Source organism: Gekko japonicus, unplaced genomic scaffold (genome assembly GCF_001447785.1).
Source record: "Gekko japonicus isolate JY-2015 unplaced genomic scaffold, Gekko_japonicus_V1.1 scaffold883, whole genome shotgun sequence".
Taxonomy (NCBI): Eukaryota; Metazoa; Chordata; class Lepidosauria; order Squamata; family Gekkonidae; genus Gekko; species Gekko japonicus.
Window position 1 is genome coordinate 409,703 of NW_015169801.1, and position 24,023 is coordinate 433,725.

A 24,023-nucleotide genomic window follows, 5' to 3' on the forward strand; every position below is an offset into this window, starting at 1 on the left:
CAGCATAGTGCTATAAAATCCCGGCAGGGTCTTTAGCAGGCCTTGGATCTGCTTTCCTCACCACGTAATCCCTATCTGCTCCTTCCACAGTAGTATTTAGTTTACATCCGAAGATGTATTAAACATACAGCAATCCCTGTATACTGTATACTAAATAGAATTGGTAGAAGAATAGGGTATAGATTACACCAGTTTCTGGCTTCAGATTGTTCTTGTTACCGTGACTGCATCAATGCATTTCTTAATTCTCTGCTCTAGTTTCTTATAGAATCAAAGAACCAAAGAGTTGGAAGGGATCTCTAGGGCCATCTAGTCCAACCCCCTGCACAAAACAGGAAATTCACAACTCACTCACTCCCACACCCCCGGTGACCCCTGTTCCATGCCCAGGGGATGGCAAAAAACCTCCAGGATCCCTGGCCAAACTAGCCTGGAGAAAATTGCTTCCTGATTACAGAGTGGTGACTGGCATTTCCCAGGGCGTGTAAGAAAGGGCCACGAGAACTAAGCACTGATACAACCCTTCCTGACCTTCCCCTCATGATCTGCCTAAGTTCACAGAATCAGCATTGCTGTCAGATGGCCATCTAGCCTGTTCTTAAAAACCTCCAAAAGGGACAGCCCACCACCTCCCGAGGAAGCCTGTGCCACTGAGGAACTGCTCTAATTGTCAGGAAGTTCTTCCTAATGTTTAGCCAAAACCTCTTCTGATTTAATTTCAAACCATTGGCTCTGGTCTGACCTTCTGGGGCAACAGAAAGCAACTCCACACCATCTTCTATCTATATGACAGCCCTTCAAATACTTGAATATGGTTATCATATCACCTCTCAGTCGTCTCCTCTTCAGGCCAAACATACTGTTGGATCCCCAAGCATCGAGAATAAATCCACGTTTTCAAGAAAAGCAAAATTTATTTCAAAGCGTTGAAGACACGTTCTTTGTTAGAACTGGGGATACACAGTTAGGTCAAGCATAATAAAGGAAATTCAAACAGATACAGATCCAATGAATAGCATTCCCGCTGGCGGGCTAATGAAACGGTTGCGCGCCCAGTCCATGGGAACCAGGCAGAACATCAGACAAAACACAGGTGCAGTACTCATGAGAAAAGCAATAGGCAAGCATTACAGCATCTTCTCCCCCACACAACCTCCAGCAGTTATCTTGTGCATTCCAACGCAGGAGCAGGATGATAGAAAACAAGCCGGGTGCAACAGGGAAAGGATATGTACACAGAGGTCACAGAAAACAGAATGGCAGCTTGCTGACATACTGCCCCCCTTAAAATACACTTACAACACACCTCCCGGGTCGGGCGGGAGATCTCCCGGGCTGGGCGGGAGACCTCCCGGTTTGTCCGGGAACCTCTTGTGGAAACTACGGATCAGGTAAGGGGCCCGAATATCCCCTTCTTCCACCCATTCGCGGTGCTGGGGACCGAAATCAACCCATTCGATAAGGTACCAGAGTTTACCACGTTTCAATTTACAATCAAGGATATCAGCGATCTCAAAATGTTCATCCCCCTCCAAAATAACAGGTGGAGGAGGAGTAACTGTTGGTCTCCAGGGAGACGGACCAGGATCCTTCTTCAACAGGCTCATGTGAAAAACAGAATGCAGAGCACGTAAATTCTTAGGCAACACAACATCAACCGCTACATCATTTATGACTTTACGCACTTTGAATGGACCAATGAACTTCCACCCCAATTTCCTGCTAGGTCGCAGCATCTTAATGTTCTTGGTCGAGACATACACAAGATCCCCAGGTTTCAGATCAAACCCCACCACCCTACCCTTGTCTGCCTGGGTCTTGTAAGCAGCCTTGGCTGCGTCAAGCGTTTGGCATAGCAGAGGCCATGCATTTTGCAAGGACATACACCATTTATCAGCGCCCCCCACAGGACGTTCCCCCATCCCTTCGAGGAAGGGGAGGGGGGGCTGTCGTAACCAGAGACAGCTTTATAAGGAGACATGCCCGTGGAGCTATGGACAGTATTGTTATAACAATATTCAGCAAGAGGCAACAATTCACACCAATCATTCTGTTGATAATTAGTAAAACAACGAAGATATTGCTCCAGGGTCTGATTAACTCGTTCTGTTTGTCCGTCAGTCTCAGGATGATACGCGCTGCTGAGCCCTTGTTCCACCCCTAAAATGGAAAGAAGTTCCCTCCAAAACTTAGAAACAAATTGGGTCCCCCTGTCAGAAATTAATTTAGCAGGTAATTGATGAATTTTCACCACGTGAGACATAAACGATTTCGCCAACCTCTGAGCTGTAGGCAAGGAAGGAAAAGGCACAAAATGAGCTTGCTTAGAAAACAAATCAACAACCACCCAAATAACAGTGTTCCCTTTGCTCGCAGGGAGGTCAGTAATAAAGTCCATGGACACCACTTCCCACGGTCTCGATGGGGTAGGGAGTGGCTGCAGAAGACCAGGAGGCTTGCCCACTCTGGGTTTAGTCAAGGCACAGGTTTGGCAGGACCGAACAAAAGTCAAGAGGTCTTTGCGCATCTGTGGCCACCAGAACTGTCTGCGGATGAGTTGCAGAGATTTAACAAAACTCCAATGCCCTGCCAGTTTCGAACCGTGAGCAGACTCCATCACCTCCCTCCTCATTGAAATAGGCACATACAGTTTGTCTCCAGAATAAATCAGACCTTCAGGGCTACGGACACAATCTGGCAACGTTTTCAGGGAGGCATCATCCTCAGCAGTAAAAGCAGACAGATATTTCTGGACCCAGGCCCCCCCCCACAGGGAAAAGGATGATCTGAACACTATACTTCTGTTGACGCAGCCCAAAATCGCACTGAACACAATACTCCAAGTGAGATCTAACCTGAACAGAATAAAACAATACCTTCACTTCACATGATCTGAACACTATACTTCTGTTGACGCAGCCCAAAATCGCACTGAACACAATACTCCAAGTGAGATCTAACCTGAACAGAATAAAACAATACCTTCACTTCACATGATCTGAACACTATACTTCTGTTGACGCAGCCCAAAATCGCACTGAACACAATACTCCAAGTGAGATCTAACCTGAACAGAATAAAACAATACCTTCACTTCACATGATCTGAACACTATACTTCTGTTGACGCAGCCCAAAATCGCACTGAACACAATACTCCAAGTGAGATCTAACCTGAACAGAATAAAACAATACCTTCACTTCACATGATCTGAACACTATACTTCTGTTGACGCAGCCCAAAATCGCACTGAACACAATACTCCAAGTGAGATCTAACCTGAACAGAATAAAACAATACCTTCACTTCACATGATCTGAACACTATACTTCTGTTGACGCAGCCCAAAATCGCACTGAACACAATACTCCAAGTGAGATCTAACCTGAACAGAATAAAACAATACCTTCACTTCACATGATCTGAACACTATACTTCTGTTGACGCAGCCCAAAATCGCACTGAACACAATACTCCAAGTGAGATCTAACCTGAACAGAATAAAACAATACCTTCACTTCACATGATCTGAACACTATACTTCTGTTGACGCAGCCCAAAATCGCACTGAACACAATACTCCAAGTGAGATCTAACCTGAACAGAATAAAACAATACCTTCACTTCACATGATCTGAACACTATACTTCTGTTGACGCAGCCCAAAATCGCACTGAACACAATACTCCAAGTGAGATCTAACCTGAACAGAATAAAACAATACCTTCACTTCACATGATCTGAACACTATACTTCTGTTGACGCAGCCCAAAATCGCACTGAACACAATACTCCAAGTGAGATCTAACCTGAACAGAATAAAACAATACCTTCACTTCACATGATCTGAACACTATACTTCTGTTGACGCAGCCCAAAATCGCACTGAACACAATACTCCAAGTGAGATCTAACCTGAACAGAATAAAACAATACCTTCACTTCACATGATCTGAACACTATACTTCTGTTGACGCAGCCCAAAATCGCACTGAACACAATACTCCAAGTGAGATCTAACCTGAACAGAATAAAACAATACCTTCACTTCACATGATCTGAACACTATACTTCTGTTGACGCAGCCCAAAATCGCACTGAACACAATACTCCAAGTGAGATCTAACCTGAACAGAATAAAACAATACCTTCACTTCACATGATCTGAACACTATACTTCTGTTGACGCAGCCCAAAATCGCACTGAACACAATACTCCAAGTGAGATCTAACCTGAACAGAATAAAACAATACCTTCACTTCACATGATCTGAACACTATACTTCTGTTGACGCAGCCCAAAATCGCACTGAACACAATACTCCAAGTGAGATCTAACCTGAACAGAATAAAACAATACCTTCACTTCACATGATCTGAACACTATACTTCTGTTGACGCAGCCCAAAATCGCACTGAACACAATACTCCAAGTGAGATCTAACCTGAACAGAATAAAACAATACCTTCACTTCACATGATCTGAACACTATACTTCTGTTGACGCAGCCCAAAATCGCACTGAACACAATACTCCAAGTGAGATCTAACCTGAACAGAATAAAACAATACCTTCACTTCACATGATCTGAACACTATACTTCTGTTGACGCAGCCCAAAATCGCACTGAACACAATACTCCAAGTGAGATCTAACCTGAACAGAATAAAACAATACCTTCACTTCACATGATCTGAACACTATACTTCTGTTGACGCAGCCCAAAATCGCACTGAACACAATACTCCAAGTGAGATCTAACCTGAACAGAATAAAACAATACCTTCACTTCACATGATCTGAACACTATACTTCTGTTGACGCAGCCCAAAATCGCACTGAACACAATACTCCAAGTGAGATCTAACCTGAACAGAATAAAACAATACCTTCACTTCACATGATCTGAACACTATACTTCTGTTGACGCAGCCCAAAATCGCACTGAACACAATACTCCAAGTGAGATCTAACCTGAACAGAATAAAACAATACCTTCACTTCACATGATCTGAACACTATACTTCTGTTGACGCAGCCCAAAATCGCACTGAACACAATACTCCAAGTGAGATCTAACCTGAACAGAATAAAACAATACCTTCACTTCACATGATCTGAACACTATACTTCTGTTGACGCAGCCCAAAATCGCACTGAACACAATACTCCAAGTGAGATCTAACCTGAACAGAATAAAACAATACCTTCACTTCACATGATCTGAACACTATACTTCTGTTGACGCAGCCCAAAATCGCACTGAACACAATACTCCAAGTGAGATCTAACCTGAACAGAATAAAACAATACCTTCACTTCACATGATCTGAACACTATACTTCTGTTGACGCAGCCCAAAATCGCACTGAACACAATACTCCAAGTGAGATCTAACCTGAACAGAATAAAACAATACCTTCACTTCACATGATCTGAACACTATACTTCTGTTGACGCAGCCCAAAATCGCACTGAACACAATACTCCAAGTGAGATCTAACCTGAACAGAATAAAACAATACCTTCACTTCACATGATCTGAACACTATACTTCTGTTGACGCAGCCCAAAATCGCACTGAACACAATACTCCAAGTGAGATCTAACCTGAACAGAATAAAACAATACCTTCACTTCACATGATCTGAACACTATACTTCTGTTGACGCAGCCCAAAATCGCACTGAACACAATACTCCAAGTGAGATCTAACCTGAACAGAATAAAACAATACCTTCACTTCACATGATCTGAACACTATACTTCTGTTGACGCAGCCCAAAATCGCACTGAACACAATACTCCAAGTGAGATCTAACCTGAACAGAATAAAACAATACCTTCACTTCACATGATCTGAACACTATACTTCTGTTGACGCAGCCCAAAATCGCACTGAACACAATACTCCAAGTGAGATCTAACCTGAACAGAATAAAACAATACCTTCACTTCACATGATCTGAACACTATACTTCTGTTGACGCAGCCCAAAATCGCACTGAACACAATACTCCAAGTGAGATCTAACCTGAACAGAATAAAACAATACCTTCACTTCACATGATCTGAACACTATACTTCTGTTGACGCAGCCCAAAATCGCACTGAACACAATACTCCAAGTGAGATCTAACCTGAACAGAATAAAACAATACCTTCACTTCACATGATCTGAACACTATACTTCTGTTGACGCAGCCCAAAATCGCACTGAACACAATACTCCAAGTGAGATCTAACCTGAACAGAATAAAACAATACCTTCACTTCACATGATCTGAACACTATACTTCTGTTGACGCAGCCCAAAATCGCACTGAACACAATACTCCAAGTGAGATCTAACCTGAACAGAATAAAACAATACCTTCACTTCACATGATCTGAACACTATACTTCTGTTGACGCAGCCCAAAATCGCACTGAACACAATACTCCAAGTGAGATCTAACCTGAACAGAATAAAACAATACCTTCACTTCACATGATCTGAACACTATACTTCTGTTGACGCAGCCCAAAATCGCACTGAACACAATACTCCAAGTGAGATCTAACCTGAACAGAATAAAACAATACCTTCACTTCACATGATCTGAACACTATACTTCTGTTGACGCAGCCCAAAATCGCACTGAACACAATACTCCAAGTGAGATCTAACCTGAACAGAATAAAACAATACCTTCACTTCACATGATCTGAACACTATACTTCTGTTGACGCAGCCCAAAATCGCACTGAACACAATACTCCAAGTGAGATCTAACCTGAACAGAATAAAACAATACCTTCACTTCACATGATCTGAACACTATACTTCTGTTGACGCAGCCCAAAATCGCACTGAACACAATACTCCAAGTGAGATCTAACCTGAACAGAATAAAACAATACCTTCACTTCACATGATCTGAACACTATACTTCTGTTGACGCAGCCCAAAATCGCACTGAACACAATACTCCAAGTGAGATCTAACCTGAACAGAATAAAACAATACCTTCACTTCACATGATCTGAACACTATACTTCTGTTGACGCAGCCCAAAATCGCACTGAACACAATACTCCAAGTGAGATCTAACCTGAACAGAATAAAACAATACCTTCACTTCACATGATCTGAACACTATACTTCTGTTGACGCAGCCCAAAATCGCACTGAACACAATACTCCAAGTGAGATCTAACCTGAACAGAATAAAACAATACCTTCACTTCACATGATCTGAACACTATACTTCTGTTGACGCAGCCCAAAATCGCACTGAACACAATACTCCAAGTGAGATCTAACCTGAACAGAATAAAACAATACCTTCACTTCACATGATCTGAACACTATACTTCTGTTGACGCAGCCCAAAATCGCACTGAACACAATACTCCAAGTGAGATCTAACCTGAACAGAATAAAACAATACCTTCACTTCACATGATCTGAACACTATACTTCTGTTGACGCAGCCCAAAATCGCACTGAACACAATACTCCAAGTGAGATCTAACCTGAACAGAATAAAACAATACCTTCACTTCACATGATCCGAACACTATACTTCTGTTGATGCAGCCCAAAATCGCATTTGCCTTTTTAGCTACTGCCTCACACAGCTGGCTCATGTTCAGTGTATGGTCTACTAAGACCCCTAGATCCTTTTCACACATACTACTGCCAAGACAAGTCTTCCCCATCCTGTAGTTATACTTTTGATTTTTCCTACCTAAATGTAGAACTTTACATTTATCTCAACTGAAATTCATTTTATTTGTTTTAGCCCAGTATTCCTGTCAAGATTATCCTGTATCCTAACTCTGTCTTCTACCGTTGTCACAAGAGCATCCTGACCTCTCCTCTTCGTTGGACTCCATGGCCGTTTCCTCCATGTCCATGCTTCCCTCTCTCTCTGGGTTGGCTGACTTGGGGTCTCAGTTTTATGGATGGGAAAGGGGATTACAGCACCTCCCTTCAGCCTCAAGCCTCCTGGGTCTCATGGCTGCCTCCCTCTCTGTGGTGTGTGGCTGTAAGAGTTCCAGGGAAGTTCTCCTTGACCCTCAGCAGCCTTCCCTCTTATACTCTTCCCCACTCCTGTCCCCTGTCTACCCGGAGCCACCAATCACTCTCCCTCCTTTGTCTCGCCCCCTCTTTTAGCCAGAGATGCCATCCTGTGCTCCGGGACAGTGTTCCTGCGGCTTGCCCTCCCACTCTTCCTTCTTTGTCTCGGGGGCTCACCGTGCTTTGTGGGCTCATAGTAATCACAGCCATCCTTTCTAAATGCTCATTCTGGTCCATCTTTCTTTAGACATCTGGCTAAAACAGTTAGCCTTCTGGTCACACATTATGGCAGGAGTCCCCAGTGTGGTGCTTGTGGGCACTGTGGTGCCCACCAACACCGTTCCTGGCACCTGCCAAGTGCTTTTAGAAAGTGGGTGGAGCTAGGTGGGGCTTTTGCTCAGCAGGGCTTCTGATTGGCAGTTAGGGTTGCCAACTGTGACTTACCTCGCCGGCGGGGGACTCCTAGGGGATCCTGGTGTGTGCGCGCATGCGCAAAGCGCGTGCGCGCCTCATTTGCATCATAAGGCAATGACGTCATGACACTGGGCATGCTGGGGGCGGGGCCATGACCATACAAGGGAAAACCATAGAGTTTTCCCTTGTATGGCCGTGGCCCCGCCCCCAGTGTGCCCGGCGTCATGACGTCACTGCCCTGTGATGCGCACGCCGGGGCGGGGTTCCCCCTGGGGCCCGATTCCCCAGTGTCTGGGAACGGGCCTCTGGGGCGGGGGATTTTCCGCCCCCTGGGGGGATTTGGCAGCCCTATTGGCAGTGCAGAGATATTATAGCTACATATAATCTTGCTCCCTGATATTTCGTGGTTGGCTCTGCTTCCCATGGTAGCCATTCTGTGGTTGTGCCCACCACCCTGTCTCAGGATTCCAAAGATACCCGCAGGCTCAAAAAGGTAGAGGACCCCTGCGTTTCACATATATGGTGTATTTATATATTAGCACTGTGTGTTTAGCCATATTCGATCATTCTTTTCAACCTAACCTCCTTGGTTACCTTTGCAAATGCAAATGCAAGCTTTCCCTTGCAATTGCAGGGGGCAACTGCATAAGGGTGAAAGCAGGGTCTTAACTTTGCCCCTAAACCAGATTATTCCCTGCATGTTTTTTTTTTTCCAGGGAGGATCTTAAACAGGATTGTACTGCCAAAGGAAATATTGCCAGGAGGAATACATGCAGGGAAGAAACAATGGGTGCAGAAGAAATTAAACACTCCCTTCTACCTTCTAATACTCAGGTGTAAATGCCCCCCCCCCGCCCCCCAAGTCCCATCATCTGAGCAAATGTGTGATTGGGAACTGGGGTTTGCTGAGATAATTCCACCCATAAATTGCAGTCACTTATCTCTTTATTTAAATTCACCTTGGCTGCAAACTCCAGCATGGCATACATTCTTTAGTTTCTTTTCCTCTTTTCTTTTTTAACCTTCAGGAGATGAAGTCTGGGAACAACCTTTTGCCTGCTAAGATCTGGGCTGAACTTCTGTTCCTCTGCAGATAACCTTTTTGCCAGGGCATGGCAAGAGGCATGAACCAAAAGGCAAGGCCCAAAGTGGTTTTTGCCCTTAGCCCATGGCTTGTTGCCTCTGACACTGAGCCAGGCCACCTGATCCAGGACAAGCCCAGGATTTGGTGTGTTGTTTAGAGTGTGTGTGTGTCCTCCCCACCCTCTCCCGTGTGTTTCTTTAAATTGTTTTATTTTAATCTTTAAGCTACTTGAAGTCTCCACTGGGGAGAAGAGGGAGTTAAAATACTTAATTTTTTTTTCTCTTTTCCAGCGTATAAGTATCAAATCAACAAAATGCAAAAACAGGGTAAAGGTGGGTATGAATGGAAGAGAAGGGTAAAAGCCCTATGTAGAGAACCATACAATAACAAACAACCAAACTCCAAACAACAGTAACTTCTGTCTTAGAAACTGAAAACTCTCTGGAAAAGCTGATAAAAAGTATCATGATTTTGAGCAATCAAAGTGTGAATTTGAAACAGAATTATGTACAAACTAGGAATAAGACCCATTGTGGAAATAAATACAACGAGCTCTAGAAAGAGGCTCTGGGAGAGTGCCAAGGCCTTGTTGTAGTGAGCCAAGGCCTTGGGCACTCAGCATCAATTTGCTGTGGCAACCTCAGCAGGGTATAATAACACAAAGTCCACCATTTTCTCCCTCACCTGGAGATTGGCAACGATGGTTCCCCAGAAGGGAATGGTTGGTTTGGAGGGTGGAGTCTATGGCTTTGTACCTGTCCGAGGTCCCATGCCTCCTGAAACCTCATCCTCTCCAGGCTCCATCCCTCATGTCTCCAGGAATTTCCCACCTGGAGTTGGCAACCCTATCTCCTTCCCAGCCAATCATCAGCCTACTTTTATTTCCCCCTCACTCTTCAGCTTTCCACCCCCCCATATACCTGCAGCCTCTCCCGTGCTCTGAAGCCCTGACTGCTACGTCACATTGACTGTCATACGGGGGCCACCTCAGCAGCATATAAGGATACAGAGCCCACCATTTTCTCCAGGGAAACTGATCTCTGCCATCTGGAAAGCAATTGTAATTCTGAGTGATCTCCAGCCCTCACCTGGAGATTGGACACATTTTACCTCAGAACAGCAAACTGTTTAGAATGTTAGAGGCAAAAGCCAATCAAGCCGCATATGCAAACGACCTCTGTGTTCCGAGGCAAAGGCCAATGAGGCTGCATATGCAAATAACCTTTGGGTTCTGACTGGCTATGGGTAGGAGAGGAACAGCAAACTGTTTAGAATGTTGGAGGCGAGAATCAAGCAATGCAGCCAGAGGAAAGGGACAGATTCTGAGTTACACAGCAGGGCGCCAACCAATTCTGGAGCGTGTGGAATGTTCTAGATAAGTGCCACTACCATTCGGCTTTTATATATAAGGGAGATTATTTTAGCAGTTCCCAACATGTTAGAGACCTGGATAGCTCAGGCTAGTCCAATCTTGTCAGATCTTGGAAGCAGGGTCAGCCCTGGCAAGTATCTGGATGGGAGACTATCAAGGAATACCAGGGTTGTGATACAGCAGCAGGCAATGGCAATCTACCTCTTGAGCGTCTCTTGCCTTGAAAACCCTAGGGGGTCGCTGTAAGTCAGCTGTTACTTGATGGCAGCAACAACAAGAAGACATGTTAGAGCTAATCTGATCCACACAGGTGAATGTGACTCTGTAGTTCTGCAGGAATGATAGGAAGCAGAGCAGAGTACTCTGCAGCATATACTTTTCAGATCAAGTCTCCTGGAGAATTTGTTTCACCTGTTTTTCTCATTTTCTCCACTTCCATCTCCCACAAAATTCATCAAGCTGTTCAGATAATGAAGCTGGTATTATAATTTTCCTGAGCATGTGTAGCTCTTTATTAGAACAGTTACTTATACAACCTCTTTGCCTGCCAAAAAATACACACCTTCTTCCAAATCCTAATGGCCTAGAGAGCAATGAACCCCATACCACTAGAGGAAGTGTAGGCCTCTCACAGGAAGAAGTCAGATCCTTCCTAGGACAAAAACTCTGAACCTTTCAAATAGGAAAAAAAAGATATATATTACGTATTGATGACTGCACAATGGCCTTGGTAACACAGACAAAGTTTAATTCCTGGGTACTGGGATCACATAATTCTACACAGATTTTGTAGTTTGCATAATTCTCTAATTCTCTGGTTCTGTGTGAACAACTTAAGAGAAGGTAAGCATATTAACCAGTAATCAGTCATATTTTAAAATATATTTTGAAGCTGCTAAAAATGAGATTAGTTCCTTCTCTAGATGACTGTGAGAATGCCACAAAGTTAATCTAAATATAACGTATGTTGTAAAATCAACATTAAGATTGCAACAGGAAATCAAGAACTGTGTACCTCAATGTGGTGGATACCTAACTGTCCTATCCAAAACATACTTCTGTCATGGGTCCTGGCTCCACTGAGGCCGACTAGTCCTCAGATGAGGAAGAGACATGGAGCAGCCCACCCTCCTCTGGACAGTCAGCCCAGAAGAGGAACCTTTACCAGCACCTGAGGGAGAAGAGGCCCCAGCAGCTGCACAGGAGGGGCAGCAGGGCGAAGAGACTGAGGTACAGTCAGAGGGAGAGACTGAGGGCTCACTCTACCACTTAGGTGTGCACGTAAGCCTTTAAATTTACTACCAGAATGTAAAGTGTGAATACAACCAAAATGTGCTTGCAAACACCAGTGTCATACATGCCCTTCCAGGAGCAGGACTGTCTGTCTGTTAGGGTTGCTAGCCCCCAGGTCCGGGGGGCTCCAATCTGCCCCTGGCGAGCAGGGGAAGCCCTGCCCCCAAGCCATGGCCATTTGCAGCCATTCCTCTCTGTTATGTACATGGATCGCCACCAGGGGTCCGCGGAAAAGCCAGAGCTTGGATCCGAGAACAATGGAAACTTCGGATCCTGGATTCCCCAGCCCCAACAAATAGCCACCTTGGCGGGACATTCAAACCCTCCAATGGGAGTGGGGGGTGGCTGGTGGATATGTATATAGTTGGCCCTGTTGGCCGTTAGAGCTAGTCTTTGTCTATGTGAAGTACAATAAACGTGTGCTACAGTATGTCGTCGTCCGAGTCCTCCATGCGGCGAACCCAGTACTTTTCACTCTCCCTTCCCTCTTGTAGTGATTTAAAGGGCTTCAGCTGATCAGCGGGGAGCATGTGGCCCACCGATCAGCTGGAGAGCCCTTTAAATTTTTCAGCAGGGAGGAAGAGGTGGTATTGCCAGCTACAGCTCCACACACAAAAAGACCCTTTAAAGGGTCTTTTGGCGAGTGGGGTGGGGACCGTGGCACACAGGGCTGATTTCCCGGCAGTGATTCACCACTTGGGATTCAGGTCTGGCTCACTGCAGGGCGGCATGGGCTTGAATCCCAAGTAGCAAATCGCCGCTGGGAAATCAGCCCCATGCGTGCAGTGGCCCCCACCCTACTTGCAAAAAGATCCTTTAAAGTAGAGGTGTCAAACTAATTGGTTATGAGGGCCGGATCTGACATAAATGATTGACTGACATAAGCTGCAAAGCAACACAAATTATGCCCATCAAATAAATACTACTTCTAATAACAATACTTGCAGTACAATAGGAGGGCCCCCTCAGGGAAGGGCGGTCTAGAAATTTAAATTATAAATAAATAAATAACTTCCGCACATGTGCCCTGAATGTAAAATTTACAGCAGTGCTGGATTTGATGAATCTTGATGAGGTAGCCTGGGTAGAGTTTGAGATGCACAGAGTTATTAGCTTCTTGGATGTGGTCCTCTGTCAGTTACGTATGAAGGGTGTGTGTCTGTGTGTGTGCGCACCAATACAGAGTCAAAGCACTGAAGAACCGCAACTGGGGTGACTATAAATCTCGCTACACATTGGCCACCTGTTTTACAGCTTATTATGGTGGGAACATGCTGAGAGATGGTTCTTTAAGGAATTTTATATCAATTTGAAAGTTATGAAATATGTGTAAATAGTTAAGTCTGTATGTAGGCCTGTTACCTGGAAAAGCCTCAACCACTTCATTGCTGTATGAGTCAGAACATTATATCGTTACTGGAAAATACTTTTTATTGGCTCAGTTTGCACTGAACTGTCTGTCTGCAGTAATGATCTGTAATTATATTTAAAAGCAATCTGTTTCTATGCATTATTTCCAGTCCCCTGGCAGAATAGTTTGTGAAATGATTAGGGGGTCTTTGTGTGGAATATAATAAAATATACCCCCCCTTCACCATTGCTTTTCTTCTCTGCTCTACCTCTGCCAGAAGCCATGTCAAATGCCAACACTACCTCCCTACCCTGAACTTTATCAGCCTGCGAGTACCTTCCCAATTTTGATATGGTCTGGTGGGCACGGACACAAAATGGCTGCCACAGCTTACCTTCAGTCACACAGTGAAGACCCGAGTGCTGTGGCGGCAGCTGCACAGCCAAATCTGCGCAGCCAACCCAATATCCAAAGGTCAATCAGAACCTCACCTGGCCCCGCCTCTAAAAACATTAGGCAGGTATCGGGAAAGGCGTCAGCAGGTGCCATGGGATCCACAAGCACCATGCTGGGACCCCTGGAAGACACTTCAAAATGAGTGTACATTTTGCTGTTCATCAATGAACCCAGAATAGCCTCCTGAGGTGTTAGTTAAAAATCCGAAGGAAAGTGACACCCTTCTTTTTTGTTCTTCAGTTGCACAGTCGAGTCCGACTCTTCGCGACCCCATGGACCAGATCACGCCAGGCCTTCCTGTCTTCTGCCGTCCTCTGAAGTTTGCTCCATTTCATGTTTGTTGCATCTATGACAGTGTCTAACCATCTCATCCTTTGCCATCCCCGTCTTCTTTGACCTTCAGTCTTTCCCAGCATCAGGGTCTTCTCCAGGGAGTGCACCCTTCTCATTTGGTGGCCAAAGTATTTGAGCTTCAGTTTCATTATCTGGCCTTCCAGGGAACAGTCAGGGTTGATTTATTTTAGGATTGACTGATTTGATCTTCTTGCAGTCCAAGGGACTCTCAAGAGTCTTCTCCAGCACCATAGTTCAAAAGAATCTATTCTTCGGCGCTCGGCCTTCCTTATAGTCCAACTCTCGCAGCCATACATGACTACTGGGAATACCATTGCTTTGACCATGCGGATTTTTGTTGGCAGGGTGATGTCTCTACTTTTTATCATGCTGTTTAGGTTCGCCATCGCTTTCCTCCCAAGGAGCAGGCGTCTTTTAATTTCATGGCTGCAGTCACAGTCTGCGGTGATCTGGGATCCCAGGAACGTGAAGTCTGTCACTACTTCCACAGCTTCCCCTTCTATTTGCCAAGGAGTGATGGGACCGGATGCCATTATCTTAGTTTTTTTGATGTTGAGCTTCAAGCCCACTTTTGCGCTCTCCTCTTTTATCCTGAGCAAGAGGCTCTTAAGGTCCTCTTTACTTTCTGCCATTAGAGTGGTATCGTCTGCATATCTGAGGTTGTTGATCTTTTCCCCAGCAATCTTAATTCTGGCTTGTGATTCATCCAGGCCAGCATTTTGCATGATGTACTCTGCATATATATTAAATAAGCAAGGTGACAATATACATCCTTGTCGTACTCCTTTTCCTATGCTGAACCAATCAGTTGTTCCATATCCGGTTCTAACTGTCGCTTCTTGGCCCTTATACAGGTTTCTCAAGAGGCATGTGAGGTGGTCTGGTACTCCCATCTCTTTAAGGACCTGCCATAGTTTGTTGTGATCCACACAGTCAAAGGCTTTAGCATAGTCAATGATGCAGAAGTAGATGTTTTTCGTAAGCCCTTCTTAAGCCCGCTGAATTTAAGTGATTTAGAAGAGTATAACTTTGTTTAAGATTGCACTGGTGGTAATTTACCTATCTCTTTCACCAAAAGACATTGAAAATGGTCTTGTGGCATCTTAAATACTAACAGATTTACTGCAGCATAAGTTTTTATGGACTTCATGTATGTGTGTGTGTGTGTACACCCACAGAAAATATGTAAACAGGGAGCCAAAACACCGTGAAATGCAATAGCTATGGTCTGTGATATTTTTATGCAAAGTTCAAACGTATGCAAGATAAACATAGTGCCTTTACATAACAACAGCACAGATTAGTCATTACTTTGCATTCTGTTTTTACAGGATGCTGTAGACTACTCTCTTACAGGCATTCTATAGTAAGTAGATCACACACCTATCTACTTTTGCTAAAATAAGAGCAAAAGCATACATCATGATCTATAGAGCCACAGGAGCGAAAACAAAAATCCCAAACACAAAAAACAGCCTTTTAATGTCTATTGACGGTCAATCACTCAAAAAAATTGCTCAGGAACTGAGATCAGTATATAATTAAATTGCAATGACACAGAACAAAATATTATTTGCTGTGCTGTTACTTGGGATTATATTATCTGATGCTGGCGATCCTGCTGGAAATGATGAAAGAATGGCTCATTCTGCCACATCAGAACAGCAACCTCTGGCTTGAACATTACTACTACAAGGCAGGATGAAGAATGAGGACAACATCCAATTGGCTAAATAGTTCCAGCCATTTAGTGTCACCGTAGGGTAGCAGTGGCTTTTCTTATCAATAACCATCATAGTTTATATTTATGGATCATGCCAAACTCAAGCCCTTTCAAGAAAGCAGGCTACAGCAGGTGCACGGAGCTGTCAGACCTTGAAATTTGTTTTGAAACCAGCCACCTGTTAGTGTAATTGTGTCGCTGTTTTTCCTGGCTTATGGGATTTTGTCTCAGCTGTTGTTCTCATGCTAACATTTATTTCCTCCAGGAATCACTCAGCCCACTTGCTGTACACTACACATTTCTTGTGACAGTCATCCTGCATTCTGATTCACTCTGACCCACACAAAAAGAGTTCTCAAGGTTTTTAACATTAAGAATAGACTCCCCCCCCCCGCTCTGTATTGATTCCAGGATAGAATAAGTGAGCAATGATATCTTTCTTGTCTCTGTGCTTCATTATGACAACTGTTTTAATATTCAGCCCACACCAAATGTATGTTTGCATAGAGACATGACACAATTCCTGTCAAGAAGCAGGGTCTGTTCAAGACATTTTGCTATCCCAGACAGCCATGGGATGTGACCTGGGAAGTGCATTTCAAGATGCCTTTGAATGTTACAAAAGTTCTGTGATGCAGCTCACGCATGGCAGTTGTCAGTGAAGCAACACTTGGGAATGTTTCTGCAACCGTGTTAAGCCCTGCCCAGAGATGTGCCACAGGGCATATTTATATAGGTAAAATATTTCTAATCTGCTTTTCTATTTATTTATTTATTATTTATTTTATTTATTTCAACTTGCTACCCCGCTCGAACCCCCCAGGGGGTCTCTGAGCGGCTTACAGTTAACCGTTATCCCTTACCTATGGCCACATATATACTGGGGTGGGGACTGTCCTAACAGCACCCAGTGGAGGGACGTTATTCGATCTTCTTCCTTCTGGAACAGCTCGTCGGCTCGGCTTCTTCTGGCTTTTTTCTCCTTCTATCCGTGATCTTTCCGGTGGCGGTTTCAGCGGGCCAACATACGCACAAAGCAGCTTACAATAAAATATTTTAAAACTGGTAAGAAGAAGAAGGAATTGGTAACATTAGCACCACTGTCATCAACAGACTGCAAGACTACATTAGTATTGCTGATTTATTCACAAACTAGTAAGACCAGCAACCCAAACACCGAAGACCTAAAAGGTAAAAACAACACGAACAGTTAAGCAATACCATATATGGTCATGTCACATAGTACATGGGAGGGGTCTGGGTCCCCCTCTGTGTCAGTCGCAACACAGTCACATGCAAGTTCTGGGTTCTCTCTCACTCCTGTATGTGTGATGCCCAATTAAGATCAGGACCTCAGTGCATATGGAGAAGGAGCTTCATCTTTCTCTCCTGCATGTGTTTCCCAGCTTCAAACTATTTTTTGGGGGGCACTATCAGGCCTGTTGGGAAAACCCACATGCATGCCAGGGAAAACATGAGTTGTTCCAAATAGCAAACCCCCCCCCCCCAACTAGTTTGTTTCGAGTTGCGAAAATGGTGCAAGGGGGAAGGCTGAAGCCTTCCTGTGATCTTGATCCTAACGGGACACCACACATGCAGGAATTTAGGAAAACCCACAACTCAGTTGTGGCTGTGTTACATCTGACACAGGATGGGAATCCAGACCCAGTCTGCACAATCTGTAATGCATTTTAGAAGAATATCCTCTATCCTTTAGTTGATTGATAGTTGTAATTTAATTTTCTCTCGTTTCCCCCCTACCATTTTAGGTCTACACAGTATTTGATCATTGTTGTTTTTTTAGGTCCATTGTGTATATGATGAGTTTGAAATATTGTTTGGTGTAATGGTTAAATGTGCAGACTCTAATCTGGGAGAACCGGGTTTGATTCCCCACTCCTCCACTTGCACCTGGCTGGATGGCCTTGGGCAAGCCGTAGTTCTGATAAGAGCTGTTCTTGAAAAAGAGAAATTTCTGTCAAGAGCTCTCTCAGCCCCACCTTCCTCCTCCTCCTGCTCGGAGCCCAGCCGGAAGCTGAGCTCCTCTTGGAAGTGATCAATGCACAGTCTAATAGACTCAAATCACTCTATTTTACTCCTTGTGCATCCAAAACATCATAAACTTACAATCTAGCTAGTGAATGGGTAGGAGAGTACATCTTAGTGTCTAAGAGTCCATTGTGTGACTTGTGGTGAAAAAAGGATGATTCTGTGTGTCTCATTTTCTGCTAACAATTGCAAAACAAAAGGCGGAAAAGACTAATAAAACTTTGGTGGGCTGCTAACTACACTGGAAGAGAACTTGTGTAAACCAATAGGAAGTCTATCTCAGAACATCTGACCTAAGGTGTTGGTAACAGGGGTCATTTGGTAGAAAAAGAGGTGCAGGAGTTCATTAGCATAACTCATTAGGATAACTTATTTGCATATGCCACACACCCTGACATCACCGGAAGTGTGTCAGAAGGCAAAACCCACTGCAACTTACCTGGCTGCTTCTTGCTCCTCATGGCCTGGGGCTGCTGGGACCAGGGGGCGGGGCTTGTTGCATGTGCCCGCCCCTAGGCTTTGTACTGCCGGAGCTCTGCTCCTGTGCGCTCCTGCAGGAAATGACCCCTGGTTGGTAAACTACAATTTCCATCATGCATTACTTTAAAATTAAAGAACTTGTTTTTCTACTCTAATACAAACTGTTTGCTATATGCATGCTGCGGCAGCACAAATATATTGATGTTTAATTTATGCTCAGCTTATATTTTACCACTGAAGAAGGCTTTTTAACTGAAAAGCATTTTGTTCTTGTATTTGCACACATTTTGTACCTTTTAACCTGTATTTATATATTCTGACATTTGTCCTGATATTAGATATAGGTATTTATATATAGAACCATAGATATGTAGTTTTATTGTGATTTTAATATTTCCTACGCATAATTAAAATATATTGTATATTTTTATATTAGCACTATGTGTTTAGCCATGTTTGATTATTGTTTTTGCCCTAACTTGTTTGGTTACCTTTCCTGTATCAGATTGCCCCCCCCCCCCCTTTGTCTTTGTCCTTGCTTTTTTGTAGAAAAAGCCCAGCAGGAACTAATTCGCATAATAGGCCATACCCAACAGGAGGAACTCATTAACATATTAGGCCACACCCTTGACAGCACAGCTCATTAGCATATTAGGCCACACCCCATGTTACCAGAAGTGTAGTCATCCAGCCACACCCACCTTTTGCTTCTTATTCTGTTTACCTTGTTTGTTGTCAAAACCCAGGACTTTTTTTGGAGCAGGAACTCCTTTGCATGTTAGGCCACACACCCCTAATGTAGCCAATCCTAATGAGTTTCTGCTGTTGGGTGTGGCCTATTATGCTAATGAGTTCCTGCTGGGTGTGGCCAACTTGGAAGCCAGCTGGAACTCCGTTCCTGTGCGTTCCTGCTCAAAAATAGCTCTGGTCTTGTCTATTTGCATTTGCAAACCTGTGTCTTCTTCATAACATCTAGCACTGCCCTCTAGTTTTGTAATACCTAATGGTGCTCTAATGTCTAGTTCAACTAGCTGTTGCATTTACTCACCTGAGGTGGGAAATTACCAGTCCCCAGTCCCAATTTCTTGCCTTCAAGAAACTGAGGAGCAGGAGGGAAAAAAAATGACCTCTACATAGTGACACTTTAGGAGTTTCCTCTTGTCTTTATGGTAAAGGCCAGAGAGACTGGGGGGAGGGCAGCCTAGAGCAACACCTGGAAGTGACATTACTCAGCTCTCCCCAGGTTCTGCCCCCCCCAAATCTGCTGAGGTAGCATTGGGAATCCTAAGTTCCACCTGGGGGTTAACAAGTGGTAAAAACATTTTAGCAGCCCAGCTGCATTAGGTCAGACAAGTAAACACATGGCCCCAGTGCAGAGAAACCTTGAGCACTGGTTTTGAGCAGAAAGAAGTAGAACAGCGAAGAGAGGATGGTGCGAGTGCGCTTTGAAACATGCCACTGTTTTGCAGCCTTTCATTGTTGTGGCACATACTCCTATTGTTACCAGCATTTAGGGTGGGACTTATAATAGAACAGGCTTTGTCAGCTATCTTCTCATCTAAGCAACTCATACCTACCAAAATGTGATGTGAAACCAACATATTTATTTAAGTATTTAACTAAATAGCTAGTGTGGTATAGTGGTTAGAGTGTTGGACTAGGATCTGATAGACCCGGCTTTGAATCCCTACTCTGCCATGGAAGATCACTGTGTGATCTTGGCCCAGTCATGCACTCTCAGCCTACCCTAACTCATAGGATTGCTGAAAGGATAAAACAGAGAATTAAAGAATAATGTAAGCTACGTTGGCTCCCCATTGGGGAGAAAGGCAGGTGTGACGGACTGCACTTTTAAAAAGCTTAGAAGTGCTGTGTAAACAGATAAAGGACTGTGAAGTTAATTCTTCACAGAGCCAGCAAGCCTTGAGTGACAGGCTGCTCTAAGCAATCTGATTGGTTAGCATCAGTTGAGCAGAGAAAGACTTCTGAACTGGAAGCTGAGGAGGATTCAGTCTGATTTTAGCCTTAGCTGAGAGCAGTTTAACACAGATGGAGAACTGGGGGGAAGTTGGCAAGGAAGTTTGGGAAGTAGGCCAAAGAAAGGGCCAAAGAAAGGGGATAGATCTTCTAGTGAGAGAAGAATTTCCCTATCCAGTCAAACAGGAAGTTATCTCTGAACAGTGCAGAGTTCCCTGGTCTGGTGTGGTTAGAAACTGCCTTTAGAGACCTTCAGAGTCATTTAGATACTCAAGATGTACTGGTGTTTCAAGATAAGGGGTTTGGGTACTGGGAAGAGTGTACCAGCCTTCTGGAGACCAAAAGAGTCAGAGAAAACTCAAAGAAAGTGTACTGAAGTGTTTGGGAAATACTGGAGCAAAAGCCTCTCAGCATAAAGATTTTAAGTAATTGTGAATAGCTTAAGAAACACTCATTAGCCTGAAACATTAGAAATAAAGTCTGTGTATGTACTGGTTTTACCTTTAAGTCATCTATATTGAGTTACTTCGGAATTATTCAGTCCCTGATTTCACCTGACCTTTCCCCTGTATGTTAAATAAACTATTTTGTTATTTTTGAATTTCAAAAGACCTTGAGTGCCATTTAAGTCATTTAAGTTAAAGCGAGTCCCTGATCCTTCCGTCAGGTTCCTGGGCTGAGCCAACAGCCAAAACATCTTACTGTGACAGGGTGGGACAGCCAGAGTTCTTCAGCAAAGAAGAAAACACATTACTAAGGCAGTTCAGTCATCAAAAGGAAAGAAAAACGGAAGGAAAATCTTGCCTCTGAGGGAGGGAAGTGGATGGGGCTGTCATAGCAATTTATACATGAAGTAAATAAAAAAATAAAGATACACAGCTCTGTTTCCATGGTCGAATGTAGCAAGAGTATTTAAGTGCTTAATTCCTACCTTATCCCAAATCAATTTGTTCAGCTTGGGTTCAGAGTAAATGAATTACTTTGTTTTAGTCACAACCAGTTCCCCGTTATTATGGGCAGACTATTCCCTGTGTACTTGATGTGAATGAAGTGCTGACCATAGCATTTAATACTGTTATTGTTACCTTTATAGTGCAATTCTAAACAGAGTTTACATCGTCTGAAGACCATTGATTTCAGTGGACTTAGAAGGCTGTAACTGTTTAGGATTGCACTGTTAAAGCCATAAATACTTTGGGACCAGAGTGTCTAAAGGATCACTTATTTCTATTACACAAAGTCACCTTCCAAATAAGAACTATAGCAAACTTCAGAGGTCCCATGGATGCTTAGCACAGACAGGGTCTTCTCTGCAGTGGCCTATCTCCTCACAACTGCTCATCAGCCACTAAACCCCCCCTCTTTCTTTCTTTCTTTCTTTCTTTCTTTCTTTCTTTCTTTCTTTCTTTCTTTCTTTCTTGGCTAAAGCACTGCTTATATAAACTCATGGGTGCGGGAAACGTTATGTTGCTGGTTGGCTTTTTGACACACCACTTTTTTGTTTATAGAGGATATGCCAGGTAAATGCCCTTACCTGGTTCCGTTTCCTGATTTAACCACAGAGGATATGAAATCGTCAGCTGGTGAATAACTCCTCACTAAATATGCTCCTGTGGTTATATTTCAAACTCTTTTGTGTCTGGAGAACTTGAACGGCACACTGTGAATAAGATATATTATCAAAGCTGATAAATGCTGGATTTAAAATATGTTCTACCTTACACCCCCCCGTCTTTAATACAAAATGTCAAACTTGGTAGATTAGAAAGACCTTCTGCTTCTTGAAAATAGCGAAGCAATCCTGTACAAAGTTCCCTATCCATAAATCCCCCTGAAGTTTGCAAAACTGATACATTTGTGATTGAGCCTCCCACGTAGGGTTGCCAGCTCAGGGCTGGGAAATACCTGGAGATTTTGGGGGTGGAACCCGAGGAGGGCAGGGTTTGGAGGGGGGGGGACTTCAGTGGGGTATCATGCCATAGAGTCCCACCTTCCAAACTGGCCATTTTCTCCAGGTGAACTGATTTTTGTTGCCTGGAGATCAACTGTAATCCCAGGAGATCTCCAGCCACCTCTTGGGGGCTGGCAACCCTACTCCCGTCGTAGCTGACCCAAGATGGTCTTTTTTTTTTTGAGCCCCAGGAGGGGATTTTTTTTAATTGATTTTTTTAACACTACAAAAAACGACAACACAAAAAAAAAAACTGCACAAAAAAGCTCATACCTTGAATAAACTTTTGTTGGTCTTAAAAGTGCCACTGGACTCAAACCAGGATTTACTATTTGCTGAAAAGAGTGTGTTGCGGATAGTGTGCTTTAAGCAAACCGTGATTTACCATTATGTCTGAATGCAGCTTTCCATTCAGGCTGAGAATCTAACTATGGGATGCATTCCCCCTGGTTCTGTTTGCTGGTCAAATAAGCCACCATACTCTGGGGGTTTCTTGATTCTTAGGTGTGCATGGGTGCAAAGAGAGGAGGGCTTAGGTCTTCCAGCTGGCTGCACTGTTTTACTGACCTGAAATGGCCTGGAGGACCTGCAAAAGAGACCACTTGGTTTGGCAACTCTTTCCATTGAACATGTTGAAGCATCAGCGCTTGGCCTGAAGGAACTGGTGACAAAATTTGCTAAAGAAAAGGCACGCAAAATGAGATTCTGATGTGCCTGAAATGGAAGAAGAAGAGGAGATTGGATTTATACCCCGCCCTTCACTACCCAAAGGTGTCTCAGAGCAGCTTACAAACTCCTTTCCCTTCTCCTCTGTAGTGTCCGCTGACCGCCACCGGAGGTCAGCGCATATGCACAAGCTTCAGTCTGGAACAACAATGGGGACTAGGATCCTAGTCCCTCCACTGGGGAACCAATGGGATCCATGGCGGGAGATTTGAACCCACCAATGGTGACCAGGGGCGGTCCCCAGGTGTGTATATAGTTGGCCTGCCGGTCGTTTATCCACATGTCTTGTTGTGTGCCAATAAAGCGTGCTATGCACCACGTCGTTGTCTGTCGTTCATCCATGCGGCTACCCACTACATAACAGTGGCGACGAAGGTGGGATTCAGCCCATAACAGGGGCGACGAAGGTGGGATTCAGCCGCAACGGAGCCGGGCCGTCGCGAGGGACCAGGAGGACGCGAAGCAGCCGATCCAATGAGCGATCCAGCGAGCAACGGAACCGCTCCTCCCGCACCCCCTCCGACGCGCACAATGGCAACCGCACCGGGGCTTGGGCTGCTGCAGCCCTTCGACAAGATCCAATGAGCGATCCAGCGAGCAACGGAACCGCTCCTCCCGCACCCCCTCCGACGCGCACAATGGCAACCGCACCGGGGCTTGGGCTGCTGCAGCCCTTCGACATAGCCCGCCCGCAGGACTGGCCCTCCTGGGTGCAAGGGGCCAAGTC